This window comes from Heterocephalus glaber, unplaced genomic scaffold (assembly GCF_053883595.1).
Source record: "Heterocephalus glaber isolate CG9 unplaced genomic scaffold, H.glaber_assembly_v1.0 deba00001299, whole genome shotgun sequence".
Lineage (NCBI taxonomy): Eukaryota > Metazoa > Chordata > Mammalia > Rodentia > Bathyergidae > Heterocephalus > Heterocephalus glaber.
In genome coordinates, this window is record NW_028258246.1 from 107,474 (window position 1) to 119,000 (window position 11,527).

At 51.1% G+C, this 11,527-nt stretch overlaps 1 pseudogene across 1 annotated transcript; it reads left to right on the plus strand.

The window, feature by feature from the left end:
• Positions 1 to 405: 405 nt before the first annotated feature.
• Positions 406 to 11,521, plus strand: LOC101707040 (interferon-induced GTP-binding protein Mx2-like; annotated as a pseudogene). Its single transcript, XR_015451266.1, has 9 exons — positions 406 to 426; positions 1,136 to 1,376; positions 2,374 to 2,511; positions 4,580 to 4,731; positions 5,401 to 5,539; positions 6,074 to 6,268; positions 8,138 to 8,216; positions 9,079 to 9,201; positions 9,570 to 11,521. The product of XR_015451266.1 is annotated as an interferon-induced GTP-binding protein Mx2-like (transcript).
• The last annotated feature ends 6 nt before the right edge of the window (positions 11,522 to 11,527 follow it).

The window sequence follows — 11,527 nt, forward strand, 5'->3', positions numbered from 1 at the left end:
GTTCAAAAAAGTCAGTGACCTTTTAGGATTATTTTACTGATAAGAAAATGGATAGTAGTTACCTCTTGTGGTGTGGATTTCACAGTGTAGATACCTATTTTGAGTCAGTGTTCCTTGTGTTGTGTGGGTGATAAGTTGGTTCAGGATTTGCATGTCTAAAAAAGTATTTATTTGGTATTAATTGTTAATTTTTAAATCTTATGTTTGATTTTCCTGAAAACAAACCAGAAAGTGGTCAAGAACAAGCCACAGATTACTGTGTCAAAGTCCAAATGTGCTGGTACTGGTCAGCCACTTTGGTTACACTTCTAAGTCTCAATTTTCTTGTCTACAAAATGTGCTGTAATATCCCTCCTAACTTAATCTGCCTGCCAGGTTGATGGGAGAATGGACACAGTGCTAAGCATGGAGCCTCACACTGATAATGTAAGGTCTCCTCCATCTTCATTTTTCAAAAGAAGCAGCAGCTGAATAAATACTACTTAAAATATAATAATTGCAGCCTTATTGCTTATAATGCCACAGTCAAGTTGCAGACCTGGAGATACACTGCCTGCCCCCCTCCAATCCCTGTGTTCTCAGCCAGTCCTCCAAGCTGAGTATGCTCCAATCCTGCCTTTGTTTCAAAATGTATTTTAATGGATATAGAATTCTTGGTTCATGGTAGATTTTTGTTAGTAATTTTTAATTGTTGGGAAATGTTGGGTGGGGTCATAGTTCAGAAGTAGACTATGTTTTTAGTACATCTAAGACCCTAGCCTTATTCTGTGTAGACTCTAGGCTAGTCTTCCAATTTTTGGAAAAAAATTTTGTCTCACTGTCTTCATACTGCCATTGTTACTGATGAGAAGTCTGCTGTCAAGCTTGTCTTGTTCCTCTGTATGTCATATGTCATTTTCTAACTACTCTTGATATTTTCTCTTTATAACTGGTTTGGAGCAATTTTCTGTAATGTATCTTCATGTGGTTTCTATTATGTGTTCTCTACTTGGGGTTCACTTAATTTCTTGGACGTTTGGGTTCACAGTTTTTATCAGTTGAGGACTTTGTGTGTATTAGTGTTTCTTCAAATATTTTTCTGTCTCTTTTTCAGTTCTTTGGGATTCTAACAGCTTGTTTATCCCTGCTCTTGAAGTTAATTGTCTTCAATGTGTATGATAGGGAGAATGTTCACCTCCTCCAGGTGCCTGGGAACAACCTCTGCAGGCAGTATGAGGAGAAGGTGTGGCTCTGCATCAAACTTATCGACTCATTGCAGGCCCTGGGTGTGGAGCAGGACCTGGTCCTGCCCACCATTGTGGTCATTGGAGAGCAGAGCTCGGGCAAGAGCTCCATGCTGGAGACTCTGTCAGGAGTCGCCCTCCCCAGGGGCAGTGGTGAGTGCTTACATCTTCTTTACTCAACTGGAGCTACCCAGATTTGGGGGGTGGGTGTTAAAGGACAGAAGTGGTCCTCCCACAGCTCTGGCACTGCAGGTGCAAGATTAAGGCTGTGATCTTTCTTCACAGATTATAGATGGCCAGCCCCTCACTTGACTGCACCTGACCTGGCCTTTCCACTGTGCAGGATCCTGGTGTCTCTGCCACCTCTCATAAGGGCACCAGTCATAGTGTTAGGGACTCCACCACTGTTATCCCTCGGTACTTTATTTAACTTGAATGACCTCCCTTAAGGTCCCAGCTCCCACACAGGCACATTCAGGTGAGGGCTTCTGCATACACATTCTAGAAATGACTATGTAGTCCACAGCACCATCTCATTGAATGTATCTATGTTGGCACTGTGGAATCTGCAGTGTGGGCAGGTCTGAATGAAAGGACGGGGCCCCAGCCTGTGCTATGCACTTGTGGGTGACCATCCTGAGCCTTTCCTTGGGAAGGTACAGATTGGTACACAGGTCAGTGGGGTGTAAAGCAGAGGGGGAAGTGAAGGCTCAAGAGTAGAGATCAGAGTATAGGTGAGAGTCCAGAGCTCAGGCCACTAGTAGGATGTGAGAGAAGATGACAGTAGGGGATCATGGGACTGTGCTGGGGACAGTGGTGAGTGGAGCATGTGTAGGAGACACTGGAGGACAAGGGCAGATGCTTTGGGAGTTCCTACTGCATTTATCATCTGATATGGCTGCAAATCAGTGGTAGGAAGTGGGAAGCCTGCCATGAGTTGTGGCTTTCGACCATGAAGAGGAAATTCCCCTGGGTGCATGTTTCTATCACAGAGGCCTGAGGTCACTGGGACCTAAGGGGGAACCCAGAGAGGTTTCTGTTTCCAGCCACCACCCTCCTTGGCAAGGACTGAGTTTGAGTCATGTTGGTCAGAGGCCTCATATGGGGGCTCTAGGATCAGAACAGAGACTGACATGGGTGTGGCCCCTAGGTGTTGTCACCAGATGCCCTCGGGTGTTGAAACTGAAGGGGCTGAAGCAAGATGATAAGTGGAGAGGCATGGTCAGCTACATGGGCATTGAGGAGGACATCTTGGATGCTTTCAAGGTAGAAGAGAAAATCAACAGAGGTCAGTGCCCTTATCATCTGCAGGATGCCTGGTCTAGCCATGCAGTGGGGGCTTGTGTAGGTCTCCAGTATCCCAATCTGGACCCATCCTGTGCCCTCAAAAATCTCTCCACTCAGACACTCAATGGTCTTGCTCCTTCCCTCTCTTTCCCCTCTCAAAGACCAGGCATGGGCACAGAATCTGGCAGCAGGAAGTGACTGTGCCACATGTAAAAATATGCCTCAGAATGATGTGAATTTAAAATTTAAAATTTGCCTCCAAACACAAGGCTCTGCTATCCTCATTCAAGAGCCTGTTGACTCATAGGTCACAGATCAGAAGAAAGAGGATCTGGGTGTGGACAAAGGAAGGGTCTCCCCAGGGGCTGTGCCCCCATGATCCGCACTGGGACCTGTGGGCTTTGTCCCCAAGAGAGTGTGTACACATTTGTAGTTCTGGTTCCCTGACTGGGGATAGGTTCTCCTGAATCCAAGCAGAGTCAGTATGAAACATGTGGGAGGAGACAAGCCCTACACTTATGTTTGAGGACATTGTGGTGACAGAGTGGCCACTGCGGGTGAATCAAGACTTCCCTGTTAAGTTTCTGTCTTCCTCCTCTGTCACATCGCTATGTTTCAGTTGTCTTGGGTCAGAGAATGAGGCCCACACTGATTCCCACAATGAGCAAGGTGCCCTTTGTTTCTGCAAGGTGGTATCAGTATTTAGTCCTGGTCCATAAGGTTACATAAAGTTAAATAATTTTACAAAATTTTCTTTGGTCCCAGTTGAAATTAGTTTGTCTGCCTCTAGCAGAAAACTCAAAATAACTGTGTATTGGTCAGCTCCAGCCAAGTAACATGTTGACCCCAAGGCCTCATGGTTTAAAGGTGCATTTCTCATGATTCCATTAATCCACAACTAATGTGCATCCTTTGAGTGGGCTGGGCTAGGTGGCCATCCAGGAAGATCTTGCTAACATACCTTCCCCTTGGCTGGCCTTACTGCCATACTCCGGGAAGCTCCGGGGTTTGCTGGGGAAAAGGGTTAAGGGCCTCTGAGCAGGAAGAGAAGGCAACCCCAAAGGACAGCTCCTTCAGGCTCCCCAGAGTCACATTCAGGAACGTACCATTGGACTCCAACCACACCTTGAATGGAGGAAATAAGCTATCTGTAGATAGGACAAGGGCCGGGTCAGGCATGAAGCAGGGTGTATGCAGGAATGATGGGCGTCCTAGAGGGTGGGCAGCATGTGGCAGACACACAAACATCTGCAGGTCACAGCACAGCTGGAGTGAGGGCTCCAGTGTCACAAACTCTGTTTTCTGTTCCTGTCTGAGGTGAGGGTGACCTCTGTCTCCCAGGCTCTCATGATGGAGTTAGCAAGGCTGGATTCCAGCCAACTTCTGGACATTGCCTGTGACATTTTCACAGGTGCCAGGGGCCTGAGGTCAGTATCACAGTCATTACTTGTGGGCACAGGGCTTTGAGGGCAATTAGCAGACTTTCCCACACCTACCATTGCTGCTATTTTCCATCTATGTTCTAGGTTCCCACCAAACATTTCAAACAATGAGGCAGGAGACCTGAGCAATGTTGAATTAGCAAACACTCAGATGAAGCAGCTTCACATCCTACATATCTCATTCCAGAGGGGTTTGGTGGGATGTGAACCTCTTACAAGTTTGCCTTCATCCAGGGCTCCTGCCTGAGCCAACCCCACCCTGGGTCAACCTGCAGCTCCAGTTTGGGGGATCCCCTGTGCACTCCTTAAAATCTTCTCCCTGTGAATGTCACCCCAGCATGGCAGGAGTGACATGGGAGCCCATAGGGAGGCTGAGTTCTGCAGGGCACTGCTCCAGGCTGGGGTCCTCCTGGACAGCTTCAGCAGGCCTCTCTAGAGGAGCTGGCCACAGCTTAGAAAGTGCTGCGTTGTCCTCTGAGGCATCTTTGAACTCTGATCTCGGAAGATGGGCTCTGCATCAACAGAGCTGCTGTTCAGGAGTCCTGGAGGGTAGAGGCTTTGCACCCTTCCCTGGAATGTGACATCACATTCTAACCCCTGGGGGCTTTTTCTTTTCCTCTTCTCCAGCCCACAACTTCATCGCTGGGCATGGGCTGGGAATCAAGGACAAACTCAGTCTGGAGATCAGCTCCCCCAGGGTCCCAGATCTGGCTCTCATTGACCTTTCTGGGATCACTAGGGTGGCTGTGGGCAATCAGCCCACTGACATCAGTTGCCAGGTGAGACTTCAGACCCCTTCAGACCTGCCAGCCGATGCAGCCTGAGGGTGGCCGTGAGTGCAGGGTTGTGTTGGAGAGGGACATGTGGAGTGCGGTGGCATTGAAGAGCCCTGTGGTCATCAGCTCCCAAGTGTGATGGTGAAAGTGAGGCAAGCAGGCACAACTAGGAACAGATTGCTGGTGTTCTGCTTTATGAGACGCCTCATACCAATGTATCAGTGATGGTCGGTACAGTTCCCTTTTCCGGCACCTCCACTTCAGTGTGCGGTGAGAAGGCTCTTACCTGAAAGAAAGCCTGAGGACAGCTGTGAAGGAGACTTGTGATGAGTGAGTCTCTCCTCCTGGATCCAGGTTTGGGGAGTGAGCCAGGCAGCACTTTTGGCATTCTGCTGTCCACTGTGACCACTGGATCTAAGGGTTCAGGGGAAAGTTAAGCAGCTCCAACTTCGTGGTTGTCCCTGACCCCTTAGCTCTATGACTCCTGCAGATGTTAGTTTGTCATCCCTCTGGCTTGGCAGGTCCCACCAGGGTAGCCATTGTGGGGCCCCTTGTCCATCTTTACTTCTCAGGGACAGACACTGCTAGCTTTTGAGCACTGCCAAGTGCAAGATCAGGATGGTCTGCCCCCTCCCTCCCATCTCAGGAGGCCAATAGTGTCATTTCTCACAGATCAAGCGGCTCATCCTGAAGTACATTGAAAAGGCCGAGAACTTCAGCTTGGTGGTGGCCCCCGGTAATGTGCACATTGCCACCATGGAGGCGCTGAGCATGGCCCAGGAGGTGGATCCCAAAGGAGATGGGACCATAGGTGAGGAGCAGGAATGAATTGAGGGGCCGGGCTCTGCACACACCAGGGTGGGGACCTGCATGCAGAGGGAGGAGCAGCGAAGGTGCCCTCTGAAGTGGGAGGAGATGAGGTCTCCTTGGCCTCTGATGGCCACAGGTGGCCTGGTTCCCCTGACCTTCCTGTTTCAGAAGGCACAGGGCAGTGGGAGGGCAGGGTGAGGGCAGGTGGGGCATCGTGCTCACTGGGAAGCAAGGGAGAAGGAAGCTAAGCAGATGTGCTCAGGGTACACAGGGATGAAAGTTCCTTCCTCTGTTCCAGGAGGTTGGTGAAGAGGGCACGAGAGCCCACAGTGCAGGCAGTGCCGCCAGTGCCCCTGTCCTCATGTTCATGCCCCGCAATGCTGTCTAGCGTGCAGTTCTGGCTTGCCTGTGGCTGCTGTGGGGATCCTGTCTGTCCTACAGCTAGGGTGGGACCAAGACAGGCTGCTGAGGGCTGGGGCAGGAGCTGCCTTCCCCTCCCCCTCACGTGTCCTCTAATGAGAAGTCCCTTCTGCAGGAATCTTGACAAAGCCTGACCTGGTGGACAGAAGCACTGAAGACGAGGTTGTGGATGTGGTGCAAAGTATTGCCACCTGAAGAAGGGCTACGTGATCATCAGTTGCCATGGCCAGCAGGACACCCAGCAGCGGCTGGGCCTGGCCGAGGCCCTGCAGAGGGAATGAGCCTTCTTTGAGGACCACCCTCACTTCAGGTGTGCTGTGCCACGCATCTCAGGAATATGCCACTGAAGACACTGTCTCCACAAGGAAATCGCCCCTGGAGGGCAGCTATCCAGGGTGTGCGGGAGTGTGAGCAGGAGTGTAGATGTGGGGTATAGGGAGTGGCTGTGTGTGACAGTGTTTGCTCTCTGGTCTGGAAAAATAAAAGGGGAGTTCACACAGTAGTACCCCCCGCCAAACAAAAACTCATTGAAAATGCGGATGGGACGTGGGAAGTCATTAACTCAACAGTCATACCCAAGGTGAGGAGAAAAGGCTGCAGCTTGGCTTGGTCTTCAGTGAAGCACAGGAAACGGTGAGAACCTCAGGGCAGCAGTCCTTGCAGAAGCCTGCAGGGAGGCAGCCTTATCACATCGGGTGTGTCACACGGGCCTGCACACACTGTCGCACACCACAGCGCTCTGCACACAGCCTGAGAATGGAACACCCTGGGGTCTGTGGGCAGAGAAATACAGGGGTGCACAGGGGCTGGAGTATTTTCTAGCCTCAGGAAGGAGGAGGATCCCATAAGATTGTGGCTTGGTGGGAACTTGAGGTTGCAGTGCTGAGCGAGGCAGCTGGTCACAGTGAGCCCGATGCTGTGTGATCCCCCGCGTGACACTCATAAGGCAGCAGCCTCACCGAGGCAGAGAGAGGGCACAGGAACAAGGGTGGAGGAGGCAGGATGGGGGATGTGTATAATGGGGAGACTCATGTCTGCCGGCGAGAAGGCTCTAGAGAAGGATTGGAGTGACTGTTAAGGACCTTGATGCCATTAATCTGGTGATAAAAATAGTTAAAATGGTTCATATTGCCTCATATGTATTTTACCAGCATTTTAAAAATTACGAATGTGAGACAAATTTGGCATGAGTAGGCTGTCCCAGCCAGGCCTGTGCTCATCCTCCTGCTGCCTGTCACCCTGAGTGAGCCTGTAAACCCCAGAGCAGCCTGAAACACCCCACCCTGGGCACACAGACTCGGGCAGTATGAGAGGCCTGCGTGGCCTCCTCCCTCCACGTGTCCTGGCTTAAGTTCCAGGCCAGGCTGTGTCTCCCTGCTTCCATGCCCCTCTTCCTTGTGTGTATTTGTATGCACACTGTGGGGAGCGGTGTCAGCCAAAAAGCTTCACTTTAATTTTACCCTTTGTTATAAATAGCCAGGAGACTATGTAATGGGGAACCGTGTCTCCACTAACTCCGACGTTTCCCTTTAGAGTTTGCCCTAGCAACAAGGTGAACCTTCTGTAACCCCAGGAAACAAAGTAGCCCATGAGGGCGAGGAGTGTATAGAAAACTAGCAAACAACGAAGCAGGTGTTTTGGATAAAGGTCATGGTTAATGACCTAACTCACTGAGTGTATAAAAGAGAGGGGTAAATAAACTTGCTTGCTCGGTCTTGGGAGCACTCCCGACTCTGTCTCTTTGTCTTATTTTCTCAGTCCTCCTTTCCCCCATTCAGGAAACTTTCGACTGGTGACGGCTGGTCCACCACAGCACACCTGCTCCTGTATGGACAGAGTCTATTCCCATGTGACAGAGAAGCACACACGTACGTGTGTGTGTGTGTGTGTGTGTTCCATGGAAACATGCCTGTGGTTGTGAATATGTATATTTTGGACATGACAGTCCGGGTTTCAGGTACTTTGCATGCCAACCTGGAAGGGGTCAGGCACCTTTGTGGAAATGTCTGAGCTTGGTCCCTGGAGCCATGATGTCTTCAGTCCAGCCGTGTGTGTTCTGGGTGGGTATCAGTTGTGTGTCTACAATTCCGTTGGAAGCTACTGAATTGTGCTTGACTTCCCCATGCATGGATATGGGTGTTTTGTCCACCTCCCAGTGGAAATCTCTGTCCTCACTCAGGGCACTGCTGGAGGATGGAAAGGCCACAGTTCCCTGCCTGGCAGAGAGACTGTCTGCTGAGCTCATCACACACATCTGTGTAAGTGCACTCGGTGCCCTGTGTCCTGCTAGAGGGAGGCAGCTCATGGGCACCGAAGCTCTTCAGAGGCCTTCTCTCCCCTCTACCCAGTGCCAAGGTCTAGGTCCTCCTCCCAGACCCCACGGTGGGTGGAGAGCAGAGCTGGCTAGCTGATGTCTCCAAGACTAGGCTGGTGAGGCAGAGCTCCCCAGGGTGACCTTAGCAGGAAAACCTTGCTCCCTTATCAGACTCCCAACCTTGACCAAGCCCACAAGGTTTCATCTTTGCCCTGCACTCAATCTGGCTCCTAGATCTGAGCTCAGGTTTTCTTCCCTTGCAACCCAGTTTGGAGTCCAATGCTGTCTTCTCCAGCCCATGGACAACTCCTGAGTCCTGGCTTCATCCTGCTAGTGTCCCTTATTATGTTGCCACCTACCACATGGGAAGGGACAGGGCTCGCCTCCCAGCCAGTGTGGTTCATGCTGTTATGGGGGATTGAGCCACCCATCCAGTGAGCTACATGGGCGGAGACAGGAGTCCACTCTGAAAACAGCATAAAAGTTGTAGAATCTCAACTTGTTCCAGTTGCCACTTTTCCTGAAAAAGAGCATCAGGCTGCTGTCCCTGCAGGCTGACTCAGAAGGAGTCGCTCCTTGGTGGCTGCTTCACACCTATGCATGGTTCATGGCTGTGAGCTGGGAGAAGGAACATGGCAGATGGGGATGGACTAGTGGTCCCTAGTGTGCATCTCTGCTCCAGGGAAATCATTAGAGGGCACCGAGATGTCACATGGACCAGGCAGCCCCTCTGCCGAGGAGGCCCAGTGCCTCCTTTCCATTCCTGCTCCATAGCTGTATGTCCCATTATTTTCTCTCTTCCCCAGAAACCTCTGCCACTGTTGGAAAATCAAATAAAGGAGCATCACCAGGAAATAACAGAGGAGTCACAAAACTATGGCATGCACATCCCACAAGATGAGAACGAGAAAGCAATCTTCCTGATAGAGGTGAGGTTCGCCAGAGACTCCCACCTTGCTGTCCTCCACGGTGTCTTGTGACCAATATGTGCTGTCCTCACTGGCCCGAGCCTCCTGCAGACACACTCTGCCCACTTAGCACTAAGAAGAGTGCTGGTGGGGACAGAAGTCAGGAGTCCTGCTCAGTGCAGGGGCTCTGAAAAGGCCTTACCCATCATCACATGGGGATTTCCTAGGGACGGGGTCTCCTGGGGGCACAGCCTCTTCTCTCCCCTCATTCCAGAGTGGTCACAGGAGGAGACTGGGTCGCCCACACTCAGCGCACACTAGACCTGCAAGCCACGCCCCCCCCAAGCAGTTGCATAGCTCTGCTGATACGGTGTTTGTCTTCTTGACAGAAAATTAATGCATTCAATCAGGACATCATTGGTCTAGTCCAAGGGGAAGAAAATGTAGGCACTGATGGCACCCAGCTGTTTGCCAAACTCCGACGTCAGTTCACATCTTGGAGTTCCATGATTGAAGATCATTTTAGAAAAGGTGAGTGTCGTAATTTGTGCTGCTGTAACTAAATAGCTCAGCAATGGTGTTTTATAAATGACAGAAACTCATTGCTCACACTTCAGGATGCTGGGAAGTCCAAGGTCAAGGCTCCAGTCCATTGGGTGTCTGCTGAGGCTGGGTCTCTGCAGCTGCTTCCAAGGTGGCAACCTCTGGATGTGGCCTCACCTGGAGGAGGGAGGGAAGCTCCTTCTGGCCTCTTTCCTAAACACACAGGGTCTGTTTGTGGAGGTGCAGTCCCCATGACCTGACATCTTCTTAAAGACCCCCTGTGAATGGTGCCACCTTGTGGGTGAAGTTTCAACATCTGAACTTGGGGGACACATTCTGACCCTACCAATGAGGCAGGGTGCAGTCCAATGTCTGGTGTAGTCTGTGAGGACACAGAGGAGTGTGATGTGAGATCCAAGCATGGGGGCTGGAGTAGGGACTTAGCAACATGGAAGCCACACTCGCTCTGTTCCTGTCACTAAAGGAGGCCAAGTGACATGTAATACATCTGTCAGCTTTCCCCTTGCTTGGAAAAAATACCTGACACCCACAGCTCACAGGAGGAGAGGTCTACTTGGCTCATGGTTTCAGAGTCAGCTGGCTCCAAAGCAGAAATATCCTGGTGGAAGGGCCTGGCAGAGCACAGCTGGCTCACATAATGGCTGGGAAGCTGAGCACCAGGGAAGAACACTAGAGAGAGGTGGGAACTTCCACAGGCCACCCAGGATCTCCACCCCTCCAGCTGGGCCCTGCCTCCTCGGAGCACATGCACTGTTGAAATAAGTAGATTAATCCACTGAGGGGTGCAGTGCCCTCAATCCAATCACATCTCCAGGAGCCTCTTCATCCAGTGCAGTTGGCAAGAAGCCTGATGGAAATCATGTGTTGAACCATGATGGATCTGCCAAGTAACTTTGCTATTCTTCAGGGAACTTGATAGGAATCTGCAATTCGTTCCAGTCACTGGGAGATTCAGATTAACAATTTCCTTTGCCTTTTACTAAAGAACAAGGGACAGAGGCCCATTCTGTCTTTTGGGTGGGCTGCACAGTCACACCCACTTGTCCTTGGCAGAAGGCATGGAGGGTGGATGGAATACATGGCAGGCTTCTCGATGCAGAGCCCGTGGGGCTCATTTGGGGGAGCATGTATGCACATCGAGGCTGAACGCCTGCTTTGCGCTGCGTCTCCACACCAGGAACGGGCCACTGCCCCTTTCACAGTGGGAGGAAACATTTGCAAAGTACACATATGTGATATGGGAGGGCCTTGCATCCAGGAAATCAGGAACTCTTCCCACTCTATAATAGAAAGACAATCCAATGAGGAAATGGACCAAGGATCGGAACCAACATTTGTCCAAAATACTACTGAGTGGCCAGTAAGCCAGCCAAAAGGTGCCACACATCCTCCACCATCAGAAATGAAAATTAGAGCAGAGCAGAAGCCCCGGGGTGGTGACTATCAGAAAGGCGGACCATGACAAGTGTTGGGGTGGATGCAGAGACACTGAGAGCCTCACGCATTGGGCGTGGAACTGCGATGGCCCCGGTCTTTGGATGGCACTTTGGCGGTCACCCTAAAAGGCAAGCACATGGCCCAGCACCTCCACTCCTAGGAAGCCCAAGCGAACTGGAAACTTGAACATGTCTCCACAGAAGCTCACAGAGGAATGGTCAGGGCAGCATTATTCAGGACACCAGAAGGGGCACCTAGCCCCAGCATTCCTCAGCTGGGGATGGGAGAAACCAGACGTCCTACCCGATGTGTGTCTGCTTGGGCTGCTAGAACACTGGACTCTGGA